Below are 12,812 nucleotides of genomic sequence, written 5' to 3' on the forward strand. Positions count from 1 at the left end.
AGTATGAACTTTTCATAATCTTGTAAAAATATAATTTACAAAGGATAAAGGGTACGATACACTGGAGAAGATTTTTTAAATATATTATAAACCGGATGATAAGCTTATTTTTTTAGTTGAGATTTTGTTACCCTTCAAACCATAAAATTTAAAAAAATAATTCTCAAATGCAATGTTTTATATTGTCATCTGAAAATTTAAAATTATTCGATTTGATTAAATATACCCAATTTGCAAACATCATAATATAATATACGATGAGGTTTCTGTATAAGTATAAATTTTAAATAGAGTAAATTATATCTCTATGGTGTGATTACATTGTTCTTTATTCAAAAATTTCGACGTCTTTTTTCTTTTTCAGGTAATCAAACTTTTCTTTATCAGTTTTACCTTTACTCTTGGAGATTTTCAAATTGAGAAACGGATTATATCTTTTTTCTTCATCAAAAGTGAGAAAATTTTTAAATTCAATGTCTTTTGGAGGATTAAGTTTCGAATACTTGTTCAATGATTTCATATTTTTTTCCTTATAATCATTTCCATAAAGCATTATTGTAGCGCTATCCACTCTCGAACTAAGTCTCTTCATAGTTTCATGAATATTATTGTCTTTTGCCTGAAGGGATTTTCCAAGACTCAAAAAATTAAATTTATCCCCCGTTACAAGATATTTATCCATACCACCATTTATATAATAACAAAAAGAGTCTTTAGTTTGATAAGGTATATGTATGGCTTTGATTTTCAAGCCTTTAAATTCAAAGTTTTCACCGTTCGTTGCGGTTTTTGTGTGTTTTGGTGGCTTTTCATTTGTATCTAAATAACCATTTGTTTTGCTGTTCTTTTTTCTGTTCTTTTTTTCGTATTTTCCGATTATTTTTCTTTCAGCTTCAACTTGTTCACCACCCTTAGTTCTGTCTTTGGAATAGCTCGTTGAAAATATAGCCAGTATCTTTCTTTTCTTTTCACAGTCTTCAAGATCTCGGAACTCTTCAGCTTTATAATGAGGTTGATCTATTTTGGCTTTTTTGGCCTTTTTGATGATTTCGGCATCTGCAGCATCGAATATAACCATGTTATCGTCATCATAGAAGATATGCATGTATATTAAATTCTCCATAACAATAGAAACAATGTTCATCTTTATAATAATTAGATTAAACCTGATTTTTGTGTATTATCTAAACTTAATTTATTTTAAGGTATCCAATATTACTTTATTTTTTAAAAGGAGCGTGGATAACCCTCTTCTTATAAGTCCTAATCAAAGTTATATCTTCTAAATATACCTAGTTGGATGTAATCATATCAGTTAGGAATTATAAAATCTCCTTTTAAATAACAAGAGAATATAAATTTTACGTAAAAAGACAAAAAATAATATTTATGTATGAAAATGTTTCTTTTAAACCATATTTACATTTTAAACTTTATCAGACAAAATACACATATTTTTAATTTGATTGATGAATTAATTGAAACATTATCTGATGACATCTTGATAAAGAATTAAAAGGGATCTGATTTACGTGAAAAAGATAATAATAACTATATTCTGTGTTTTAAAAGCTATTTTTTTGATCAGAAAAATATATAATATATTTTATAACTAGTAAAAATTGTATTTTAATATTAAAAAATAAATTTCTGTGTAATTTTAAATTTTATGCGCTTTAGGTTTCCACAAGTCATCTGAATTTTAATATTAGATATAACGAACCATATACAGTGCTATTTACATGTATAAAGAGAGATTAATCATATCATTTATTATTTAAGATTTTTAAAACAAATAATTTTACAATAAAATGAATACCAAGATAATTATTACAATTTTATATATACTTATACAATATTTCTACTGAATCACATACATATTTTTTCGTGAATATTTAGAAGGGCTGTTTGATGAAATCAGATACAAACTAGGTCAGTCATAATACTGTAAATAATTAAATTAATTGTTTATGAAATAATAATATAGATATATAAAATTCTAAGATTTTATTTTTAATATCCGAAGAAGGTCATCTAAAATATTTCAATTTAGAATAGAAATTTAACATGTGATGTTTAAATACCAAAAAAGCATATGTAAATATTAAAAATTTAAGAAAAACAAACCCATTTTGATCTACAGTGAAGGCCAAAATATAGCGTTTCAAAGATTTTTGAGTTTGATTCAATAGATATATGCAAAATTTTCGATAGAGAGATACTCCTATAAAATCTATACATTTTAGATACTTTTTTTATTTTTACAAATTAGTGTCTAGAAGAAACCATATGTATAAAGAATAAATATATTGCCAAAATTAATCTTTATTTGAGACGCTTATAGACTATTATGAATGTATTTTTAAAATTGTTTGAATTTATTAGGTTGTTAGCTTGCAAATAAAAGAAAATAGATTCAAATCATATATTTATTTGATCATGTCTTATAAATGCATAAAAAGCTTGCAGATTTTTTGTTTTCGTGGCCACTAATCAACGTGAACAATATATTATCTATAAAACTTAAATTAATTTTTTATAAACGACAAAAAGGGCGCAATCAAATTTACAATTAATTTAGTCATAAGTAAAAAAGTTATATAATATAATTGGTTCGATTCGAAAATTATGTATTTTATATGATGACATTATAAGGGTCTTGTATTTTGACAAGGAAAAACAAATATAGAACATTCAATAAAACATATATTAAATAAAACCTTTGTGTTTATAGAAAAATCAATAGAAATAAAAAAATTCTTAAGCCAATAATCTGTAATAAGAAGTATAAAATACAGTTATTCTGGATTTATGTCTAAATTTTGATTTAAAGCGGTGAGAGCATCCCTTAATAACTACTAAAAAAGCTAATTTTAAGCGTTAAATTATATTTTTTAAAGGAAACATAGACACAATAAGGCACTATAATCAAAATTAGCGACATTATACAACTAATAGGTTTACAATTAGTTCAAAACATATTTCAACATGAAAAACGAAATTTCTGGATCTATTTACGTTCCTTTAAGGCAACATTATTTGATTTAAATACAATTTAACTTATTTTTTAATTTTCTGATGTTCTTTTAGATTCTACCCTGACCAATAATGCTTTAAAGTATATTCAAAGCTCTTATATATTCCATAAAGAACATTTTAAGCAAACTAATTGAAAAAGCAAGCCTTATTCGGCATAAATAAACGATCCTTTTGTCGGAAAAACAATAAATAGATACATAAATTGTCTAATAAAAAATTATACTCGATCTTAATTTTATGAATTAAAAGTGTATGATTTTAATTAGAGTGAGCATTTTTTTGTGCGGGGGATTTTCCTATTATAATTTCTAAAAATCTAAAATTTTAGGTTAAACATACCTATTAAGATAACAATTCTTAACAATATTGCAGTATAAAGTGAAATCTGCTCGAAACGCATATCTAAATCGTTAGATTATAACTATGTTATTACAGAAAAAAAACATTGATATTTTTTCATAATAGAGTGAGATTTTATCGCCCTTTATACATAAATAACTTTTAACTAACTTTTTTATTGTAGAAAACAAAATTTTAAATGTCTAAATATAAAAAAAAAATTTAATCACCGCAAATACTAAATTCTTAGATGTATTATTTCTTATTCTGCCTATGGGTATCTTATCTTTACTTAATATGGTGTTTTTATGATCCCGGATTACCTTAATAACTGGAGTTCAACCTGATTATTTTGTAAAAAAGTCTTTTCAAAGTTCACACGATATAGTGAAGTTTTATCCTCCCATATTCCCAGATAATATGTATTGAATTTGTCATTGCGTAAAAAGAGTACTTAATATCTTTACATAATATCTGTATCTTCATCATATACCAGAGACAATTTTCCTAGTGTATGATTAATTAATATAATAAAAGCCAAAGGAATGCCATTACTTTTTATGCACTCAATATTACGCTATTTTTATTTTTCTAAATATTCTAAAATTAATGATTAATAGGGGGTTTTCGCTATTTTTTTCTTTATCAATATGCTTAAATTTTTGAACAAAAAAATAATTGGTTCAGATAATAAAATAAACTATAAATACTAAAAGGTATAAATGGATATAAAATGCAACAAAAAAATGATTTTAATGATTGAAAGGGCTAGATGAATTTGTTTAAGTCACATAAAGCCGTGTTTTTTAGTTTTTGAGAGAAAATGGTAAAAAAATCGTTCAAATTACTTCTGACAACTTGATCTTGGACCGTATCAACTTCTGGTCTTCCTAATGACAAGCATAGATTTTCTAGAGACCCCAAGAAGACGTCGATTTCCTCTTTCCCTTTTCCAGGAATTTGAAATATACAAAGAAGGATAGAATCGAGTATAAAGTTGAGTCTTTTACGAAGTTCATCAATTATAAATAGACATTTTTCCAAAGATATATCGTATTCTTTATCGATGACGTCCAAGAACACGTAATTATAAATTTTGTGAATCAAGTTCAAGTAGGTGATAATTCTTATCATTCCGTTAGTATCGAAGCTTTTTTTCTTTAGTTGTTTTAGTAAATGTTCAATTTTTTTGATTCTCCATAAAAATTTAAAAATGGATACGTATTTCATAATAATTTCTTTTGTAAAAATTATGTTTGTAGGAAACTCCAGTTGACAGAACAAAGAAATATAATCCCATTTTCTTTCGTTATCTAGAATACAAACGTCAATTTTCTCCGTAAATCCGTTTAGCTCTTTAAAAGTGTCTCTAAGAGCCTTTTCAAGCACGAAACTCATACTTCTGTTGAATAAAACTTTGTTAGATGCTTTGCTATAGTCTTTAATATAAAATACAAGCGTTTCTATAAAATCAGATCTTCCGAACATAAAAATATCTTTTGCAGATTTTATATGGGCGATCATTTCCTCTTTTACAATAAAGACGAGATGAATTTTTTCGTTAACTTGTTTTATGATATTGTCAATACTATTTTCCAGATTTGTTTCTAAAATATCGACTCTGTAATTCAACGAATATTTTTCTATTTTGTTGATTAAAAATAGGCATTTTCCAATATACAAAATTTTATGGGCCACTCTATGAGAAATAAAATAAGGCACAAACCCATAATCAATAGTAAAATGTTCCTAAAGATCATTTATGACGTTATTTGTATTAATAGTAATAAAAAATTCATTTGTCGTATCTCTAAAATTTCCAGTGCACACAAATTGATTTACAAGATTGTTTAAATGAGATGAACATGTTTTTATTATTGTGTCTTGACCACATACATTAACATTTTTATTAAAATTATATTCGTATAGCTTGAGGAACTCAAACGGATTTTTAGGGTTATCTCTAAAACATTCATTCAGTTGGTTAATGAATTGAAGTTGGAGATATGCTTTCCACATGCCCAAATGAAACCCAAGTATTCCATCTTTAAGATCTTGATTAATTACCAATTGTTCGTATGATGATAGTTCTGTTTTAATTATTTCGTAGAAATTTAAATGTGCCCTGCTTTGATAATTTTCATCAGCATTTTTTAATTTTTTGTATATGTGTGCATTTTGATAAACACGAAAGATAATTTCATAAACATGTAAATCCAAAGTTTCTTTGAGTTTAAACAATTTTATATCGTTAAAATAACCAATTTTGAATCCTAGAGCACCTTTTTTAATGTATTGGCAGATTTGGGTACCGATCTCAGATTTCTTATCAAGACCTATTTTTATTCTCTTATATTTTCTCAAATCTGAAGTTTTTATTAGAAACATAATCAACTTTTTATCTATTTCTGTATTATTTTTAAGTGATGTATAAATGTTTCTGGCTTCTATACTTTTCCTTTCTAAATCTTTGTGAATCTGGATGGAAGAAACTGTATTTCCTGGCGATTTCCGTGTATAATGGGAAAGATAATTTATAAAAGTTGATGATATTTCGCTTTGGTTATTTATTAACTTTAAATACTCTTTAACAAGTTGGTTAAGATCTTCTTGCATTTTATAGTTGGGTTGAAAATAAATTCTATAGATTTGGATTCTTAAAAGCTCAAATATCAAGTAAAAATAATAATAAATTTGAAATACGAGTATCAGAAATGCAAATCACACAATAATAAAAGTAGAAAATAAAAATACCATTTAAGAAAAAACAAGAAATACCAAATAGAAAAATATTAAAAGCATAAATACCAAGTAAAAAATAATCTAATATTAGAAAATAATAAAATCTGAAAATTATTAAATATAAAAACAAGAAATACCAAAAGGAAAATATTAAAAGCTTAAAAACAAATAAAAAATAAGAAATAGTAGAAATAAAATCAGAAAATTATTAAATAAAAAACAAGAAATACCAAAAGAAAAAGATTTAAAGCTTAAAAACAAATAAAAAATAAGAAATAGTAGAAATAAAATCAGAAAATTATTAAATAAAAAACAAGAAATACCAAAAGAAAAATATTCAAAGCTTAAAAACAAATAAAAAATATCAAAATCAGAAAATTATTAAATAAAAAACAAGAAATACCATAAGAATAATATTAAAGGCATAAATACCAAGTAAAAAATAATATAATATTAGAAATAAAAATACTAAAATCTCAAAATTATAAAATTATTTAATAAAAAACAAGAAATACCAAAAGAAAAATATTTAAAGCTATAAAACAAATAAAAAAATAATAAATATTAGAAATAAAAGGTATATAAACTGTTATATCAAAATAAAAAAGATGGTGTATATATAACAGGCCTATACTTTTTTTATTATAATACAATTTTTTTGGTTTTTTTCTGCCATTAAAAACCATCTAATATTTGAATTGACCAAAAGAACCCTTAATTCGTAAAATAAATTCCCAGAAAAACCTTTTGTATATTAAAAAAGGTAAAAAAACATATATTACTACCAATTTTTATAGATTTAAATTTTAGTTCTGCTTTTTTTCAAGATTCGTTAGACTCTTCTTAAATAATCAGTGCTCATAAAGTTAAAAATTAATATTATAAAAACATTCTAAAACTAATATCTTTTATTAATATCAATATTTTTTGGTTTTTTACACATCCATGTATTCATAGTAATTTTTTTGACAATGTGATTTTAATATAAAATCGATGCAACTAACACTGCAAAATATCAAATTTTTGAAGCTTTATTTCATGTGATAGAGTGATAAAGACAAAATAATGCCTTTAGCACGGATAGAAAAAATAATTAAGAACACGAATCATCTTAAAAGTTACAATTTAGATACAGGTATGTAGCTGATTCTAAATTAATTCAAGAAAAATAATTTTATATCAATGCCAATAAGATTTGAGGTTTAAAATATAAACAGACTAATATATTTATAAATTATTAAAAAAAATTTATAGAGAAGAGATACACCGTTTTTTTATAAATAGAATTTTTATATTATAAGTCCTTATAATAATTCAAAAAAAAATATATTCCAAGATTTTTGTGATAATAACCATAAGATATGATTTAGTATCTAAAAAATATCCTAAACAATCTAAGTTAATTTTATAAGATTGTCTAAAAGTGACCATATCTAATACAATTTACATATAGTAAAAAACTTCACAGCACAGTTACCATTAATATTCAATAAAAATCCTGAACAAGACAAGAAATTTTATCGGCCTAACTAAAGCAATCATGTCTAATAAACTTTACATTTTTAAAAATATTTAGTACTTAGATACACACATGTATTATAAAATAAATATAGATATATTGATCTAAATATAAACTGAAATATTTTTTTTTAATAGACGAAGTATTGTTGATTAAAATAAAATCATGTATATTAAAGCGAATAAAAATCATGCACGAAAAAAATATATTATTTAGAAAAACAAAAATAAATATTTAATTTGAATGTAGGTAAAGCTATATTGAATAAAATAAACATTTCAAGTTTTCCAATCTTCATAATAATGTATTTTATCCCTAAATTAATTCAAAAAAGTTAAAATATAATATAATGGAAGATAAAATAATCACATAAATATATTTCTTTCATGCTAGCAAAGAAATATAATTTCAAAAAAATCCGTAGACACATAGTAAAAGAAATAATGGAAAATGATTTCGCAGAGAATAAAGTATATAAAGAATTAAAAGTGATATAAAATTACCAAATGAAAGACCAGGTATTTTTATATATGATAAAAAAAAATTATCCCTCTCATAGAAATTTTTGTGCTTAGTATTAAAAACATAAACATAGTTGAAAACGAAAAATTGTGAAAGTATTATCTGCTAGCATCCGTGCTGTAATTAATATACAAATGCAAGACAGAAATTATTCCATATGTTATAACTTAGGACGGTGCCGTAACACAATATAATAAAAGATATCCGAAAGAACTCGAAGTAACTAACCAGATTAAGGCATAAATACAAACTTGGGATTGAGAAAAACCTTGAATACAGAATTCTTGAATGATTTGAGGTATTGAAGAAGACTCCAAAGAGGAGAAAATAGCCAAGTATAAATACGCTGTGCGCATGAGAGATCAAGTAATTTGTGCTTGAGAACAAAAACTAAAATAATAAATAATAATTTAGCCATAAAAAAATAGCTTTAACGCCTATCCGAATTCAATTAGCTATAATTCTGACATGATTTAAGGTGATTTAGTCGATTAATTATTACATAATATTTATAAAGAGACCATACATGGTAGAAATTCAAAATATTTATTGCATATAGATTTTTAGATGACTAAATTATATTTATAAGATTGGTATTTTCTAATTATTTCTATTTTTAAAAACTTCAATTAATTTTATATCGGTAGAATGTGGTTATTTGCATTAATCTTAAGTAAAGGTGACTACGTTTAACAGTATCAATAATTGAGTTAGAATATTCAATTTAAATGATTCGGGTTCAAACTATACAAATGCAAGGGCATTATTAAATTACCAGACAGATATTTAAGAGCCGCTGTCATAAAGGAATACATTGATAGGCCGATACACACTAAAATAGAGCCTTTGGTTATAAGCATAAACTTGATCATGGTTCTGATACAACTTCACTCGATTCTTGAACTAAAGTTCAAGTAAATATAGCCATTATTATTATGACAGGAAAGTTTTCCTATGTTGTGGCACAATTGACGCGATTAAGATAAAAAAAGTTAACCTTTAATACTTGGTAAATAAAACTGAAATCTATCTATATTTAGAGACTATGTATGTCAAAAAATACAGGAGATTCAGTATTTAATTTTTTTGGTCATACCCATAACGAAGATAAGAAAAAAGTTAAAAATTATTTTCGAGATTTTATTTGAATTAGAATCGAAATTAACTATAGCTAATTAAAATTATAAACTCTATAATTGCATTATATTTATTCATTAAAGGGCTAAATTATTCATCATAATTTTAGTTTTTGTTCTCAAGAACAACTTGTGTAATATCTCGTGCGCACAGCGTACTAATACTTTCGGCTATTTTATCCTCTCTGAAGTCTTTTTAAATACCTATTCTCCGTTAAAGACTTATTAATTCAAGGGATTTTCTCAATCCCAAGGTTTTTATATATGTCTCAATCTGGTTGGTTATATATCGTATTAAAAAATCAATTAATATTTGTAGGATGGCAAGATCCTTATTATCAATTTGTTGTTTACAATTTTTTATGTATGAAAGCTTATGCAATGTAAACCCGACTCTTTTGGATGAGCATACATGCAAAATTATTAGCAGCTGCAATGACATTGTTTTACAAAATTCTTGGTGAACGTGCAACTTAAAACCAGCTTTTTTAGACATTGAAGATGTGACATACAAAATTCACAGTCTAGGTAGGTAATAACATATTAAATATTCCAAGATATATAAGTTATGTTTAAATAAATAGCAGGGTTAATACGAAGAGAGGGATGCCTTTGATTGTAAATTGCTTTTCTTCGAAGGGTATAAAGATTAGACATGTATTTAAATCACAAAATGAATATCAGTCCTTGTTGAATTTACTTATCAAAAAATTATATTCAGTGAAATAAAAAAACTAGCTTAAATGGTTGAAACTCTCGAGAGTAAGCCTCATCGAGTTGGTAGACCAATATACCTAACAGCATAACTATCGCAATGACGAAAAAACCCTTTTCAAGGTGCATCTCTGCAAATGTCCGAGGACTTTCCCCAGAGTATTTCTACTCCGATGCTGTTCTTCGAGATTTTCAACATTGGGTTAAAAATATCAACTTAAATTAATTTAAAAAATATGGTTTTTAAATCAAAATAAATATAGCCACAGAACGTAGGCAAAATCGAAATAAAACATGAATTGAATCTCAAATTCAAAAAATAGTATTTGAAATCAAATAAATTATTCTAAAATGAAGGTTTGATAAAATTATAGGGAAACAAAAATATAAAAACTCATTTGTGCATGGTTTCTTGAAAGAGTATATTAGACAATAAATAAAGTGTTTTCGTTGTCGTTAAATCATATCAACAATATTATGACAATAATTAAAATTGTAGCAGACATTATTTTTATACAGTATACTAAGAGTTTTATTTTAAATTTAATTATTTCGGCATAATTTATTGTTTTTAACGTTTTATATTCAAGCAGTTGAAATTATTCCAGGTAAAAAAATAAAAAAAGTCTTAGAATCCATTAATATTAGAAAAATTTAATGATAAGTTTTTTAAACATATTTATATGATCATTGCATCATTTTTATTCACACACACATATAAGCATAGCTATTCAATAACCAATTTGCGTTCATATCTTGGATTTTTTTAGACGCATATGCTTCTGCCTAAAAATTTTTAAATTAAATCAAATGAGAAAAGAGTTATAATTTACACCAGAAATCTTTTATTGAATTTATTTTATCTACCTCGTTCCCAACCTTTCTCAAATCTAAGTTTTAAATAATTATATTTATCGGTGAACAGGAAGTTAAGATTCAAATTATAGAAAATCACACCATTTCCCTTATTTAAGGATTAATAATTTTACACAAAAACACAATTTAAGGATTTAATTGGCTATCTTTATTTTAATTTAGATTTTAATTTGATTTCCGGCCATTTTTATTTGTTCAAACTCAACTTTAGATTAGTTTATAAATTATTTTTCTTGATACTTTTTCATGACTCACTATCTTAACGATCACCCATAAATACATCATCTTATTATAAAACATATGTAGATAAATTTTTCCACAATTCTATTTTTTGTGTATATCCTCCCGTCTCATTAGGTTTCCTCATACCTCAATATATAACATGGCTATTTTTATTTATATTCAACATAAATATTTTAAAAGTAGGTATCTTGTGGTGGTGTGCAAAACATCGCCGTCAAAGAATAAACAAAAATTAAATGATAAACCATGGAGGAAAAAAAATTAATGCTTATCCGCTCTCTTTAATGCGTAAATAAACACACAATTTAAAAAAAAAATTATAATCCAATTGTATTCACTTTGATATTCAATATTTTAACTATATATCATTTATCAGATGAATAATTCATTTATTGCACTATTCAATATAAAAAATTATTCAAAAAATATCACCCAATAATCACCCGTTTGAATATAAAAACAGTCAAAAATCTATAAATTATAGTTAGTATTTACATTTTTCATCTGTAAAATTTATTTTTGCAAACTTTTTTTACTTTTCTGCAATATAAACAAACATCCTATGTTTTTGAGCCACAAAACGCTTCAATAACCAAATATTTTTATTTTTTATAGCTATAGTAATCTCATATTTCTTTAAATTTTGGTTTTTTTATTGTAAATTATATTACAAGTACCTTACATTGCATCAAAAAAAATCTTATTTTATAAAGTTATCATGCGATTTTCAATACTTTTAAGCGTATTTTATTCTTACTAAGTGAATTTATTTTATAGGAAATCTATATTTTAGGGTTTTTTATATTTTCGGTGTTTTAAAATAAATTGTCTCTTATGCTTTAGATAATAATCAGTGGGTAGGCAATATAAAAATTACATTCTCTATTATGATACTAATTAAATATTTATATCTAAAACTTCACATGATTTTACATTAAAATGCACATAAAAAACATATATCATCATGTCAGGGAATATGACAACCATGAAATTATAATAAAGACAATGATTAGAAAAAGCTGGAAATGTTTTAGTTTTTAATTCTTATTTAGCATTATTAAATTATAGGAGGCTAGATTATATTTAACCTTGTTGGATTTACAACCATTTATTATTATTCTCAAACGTAATAATCGTTTAAACACAATATGAGCATAAAATTCCAATTTATTTTGTTATATTTTTTACATAGCTGAAAACCCACAAAAATCTTAGAATTATTATAATAAGCCAATTATATCATTCCATAAATATATTTTTACTACCCGAAATAAATCATCATTTCAAAGAAGAAAAAACAATCTATGTGAGAAAAATTATTCTAAGAAATTATAACAAGCATTATATCATCATTACAAAAGAAACTTACATGATCAATACATAAAATTGATATGAAATATCTCTTTTGTAAAAAAATTTAACACGATTTGTATTATATATATTCGTGCAGGATTTATATAATACAAATTTTCTTCAATTTTTTTTTGCTTCTTTCAGTAATTAAATAATTTTTTTTGCTGGAAATATATTTTTCAAGTACAGTGAAAAACGAGAATATGAATAGAGCTTTGTTTATAAAAAAATATCCATTGTTTTTTAGTATCTTAATACCAAAATTTATACTATTTTAAGATTTTATAAAACAGAAGATAGTCTTTTTACATTCTTTATTATTGTATTCC

General features: G+C 24.4%; 1 non-coding gene across 1 annotated transcript; it reads right to left on the reverse strand.

Annotated features, from left to right (window-relative positions):
• Positions 1–10,047: 10,047 nt before the first annotated feature.
• Positions 10,048–10,205, reverse strand: LOC147065832 (RNase MRP). The gene has a single exon (XR_015071688.1).
• Positions 10,206–12,812: the final 2,607 nt, after the last annotated feature.

Source organism: Rhyacophila brunnea, unplaced genomic scaffold (assembly GCF_057557595.1).
Source record: "Rhyacophila brunnea isolate RB1 unplaced genomic scaffold, BYU_Rbru_1.0 scaffold_51, whole genome shotgun sequence".
Taxonomy (NCBI): Eukaryota; Metazoa; Arthropoda; class Insecta; order Trichoptera; family Rhyacophilidae; genus Rhyacophila; species Rhyacophila brunnea.